Genomic DNA, 2,763 nt, shown 5'->3' on the forward strand with positions numbered 1-2,763 from the left:
GGAAGCTTGGCTTCCTCCATCACTGGGGCAACCAAGCCTCCTGCTTGCTCCAGCTTCGTGGCTGCCAGCCACCATCTTGGTTGGGTTAATTTGCATATAGTCACTCTGATTGGCTGGTGGGTGTGGCTTAAGGCATAATGAAGGTATGGTCAATTTGCATGTTTGTCTTTTATTAGTGTAGACTGGAGGCCCGTTGCACAAAGAAATTCGTGCAATAGGCCTTCCTTCCCCTGCTGCCGTCACCAGTTTTCCTCCAGCACCCAGGACTCAGGCCTTTGGTCCAGCCGCAGTGGAGAAGCCAAGCCTCTTCAGTCTTCAGTCTTCACTTCGTGCCTGCGTATGCAAATTAACCGCCATCTTTGTTGGGGTAATTTGCATAGTCACTCTGATTGGCTGGTGGGTGTAGTGGAGTGACACAAATTTGTATGTTTCTCTTTTATTAGTGTAGATATTTTAACAATGTATATTAAAATAATGTAAGTATTATTATATTTAATAAAACTATACATTACCCTTGAAAAAAATTTAAAGTCAATTCAATGGAGAGACATACAGCTTTCAGATATCAATTCTCCCCAACTGATACACAAATGTAATGCAATTCTATAAAAATTCCAGCAAGATTTTTTGTTGACATAGACAATGTTATTCTAAAATGTATTTGGAGAATCAAAAGAACTACAATAGCTTAAACAATGAAAATACATAATAAAATGAGGAAACAGTCTTTACAATCTCAAGACATATAGCTACAGCAATCAATACTATGGTATTGGCAGAGGGTAGGCACGCAAATCAATGGAACAGAAAAGAGTATCTAAAAATAGACCCCCACAAATATGCTCAAGTAATTTTTTGCAAATACGTTAATGCATTTCAATAAAGAAAATGTAGCCTTAAAACAAAACAAGAATGCTGGAATGGTTGGCCATTCATAGCAAACAAAAACAAACTCTTGACATAAATCTCTTTATACCTTATATAAAAATTAACTCAATTGGGAGTTCCATTTTGACCCAGTAATTCCACTTCTGGGAATATATCCCTAGAAATCAGAAACACCAATCAGAAAGCATATATGCACCCCTATGTTCATAGCAGAACAATTTACAATTGCTAAGATATGGAAACAGACTAAGTGGCCATCAGCAGATGAATGGATTAAAAACTGTGGTACATCTACACAATGGAATACTATGCTGCTGTAAAAAAGAAAGAACTCTTACCATTTACAACAGCATAGATGGTCCTGGAGAGCATTATGCTAAGTGAAATAAGCCAGTCAGAGGAGAAAGATAATCACATGGTCTCACTCATTTGTGGAATATAATGAACAACATAAACTGATGAACAAAAATAGATCCAGAGACATAGAAGCATCAAACAGACCATCAAACCTCAGAGGGAAGGCAGGGAAGGATGGCAGGGAGGGCGGGGGGTAAGAGATCAACCAAAGGACTTGTATCCATTCATATGAGCATGACCAATGGACACAGACAATAGGGGATGGGGGCATGTGCTGTGGGGTGGGAGTGGGCCAGGAGAGGTCAATGGGAGAAAATGGAGACATGTAAAACTTTCAACAATAAAGGATTTATTTTTTAAAAATCACAAAAAAAGACAATTAAAAAATTAACTAAAAATAATAGATTATGAATTTAAATATAAAATTTAAAGCTTTAAAAAATTTAGAAAAACAGTGGGATAAATCTTTAGAATCTAGCATGAGGCAGAGTTTTTAGACTTGATACCAAAACACAATTCATAAAAAGAAAGAGAAATTAAATTTTAAACTACATAAAAAGCTTTTGCTCTATAAAAGACCCTGTTAAGAAGATGAAAAGACAAACTACAGACTGAGAAATGTTATTCACAAGACACACACACACAAACACACACACCAACAACAAAAAAATCCAACAAGAAAATGGACAAAAAATATGAAAAGTCATTTTACTGATAAGAACATACAAAAATACAAATTAAAATAGAAATAAATATCACTACGTAACCATGACAATGGATAAAATAAAACCTAGTAACAACATGAAATTCTGGCAAGAATGTGGAGAAATTGAATCAATGGTGGGAATATAAAATGATACAGCCACACTGGAAAATGTTTTGCCAATTTCTTAAAGACACAAACCTGAATTACCATACAATTTAGTAGTTACACTTCCAACCATTTATCCTATAAAAATGAATGCTTATGTTTACACAAAACCAGTAAACAGTGGGTGGCATGAATGAAAATGGAAAACTAAGGATATTAAAAAGTTGTTCCTAATAAAAGTAATGGATAAACTTAGAGGAAAAAACCTATCAGAGTCAACTTTCTCATAACTCTGATATTAACTAAAAGCTTGCAGCAATTAGGAAAATGTTAAATAAAAAATAGCTGAGATCAACCAAAGAACTTGTATGCATATATGCATAACCCAAGGATACAGACAATAGGGTGCTGAAGGCCTGTGGAGGGAAAGGGGACATATATAATACTTTTAACAATAAAGATTGTTTAAAAATAAGTAAACAAACTTCCACCAAATTCCTCTTAAAAATAAATAAAAATTAAAAATAGCTGAGTGCATAAATGAGTGGGATCATGTGGCTTTTTCTTTCACTGACTGGCTTATTTCACTTAGCATAATGTTCTCCAGTTCCATCCATGCTGTTGCAAATGGTAAGAATTCCTTCTTTTTTATAGCAGCATAGTATTCCATTGTGTAGATGTACCACAGTTTTCTAATCCATTCATCT

Source organism: Myotis brandtii, unplaced genomic scaffold, assembly GCF_000412655.1.
Source record: "Myotis brandtii unplaced genomic scaffold, ASM41265v1 scaffold234, whole genome shotgun sequence".
NCBI lineage: Eukaryota > Metazoa > Chordata > Mammalia > Chiroptera > Vespertilionidae > Myotis > Myotis brandtii.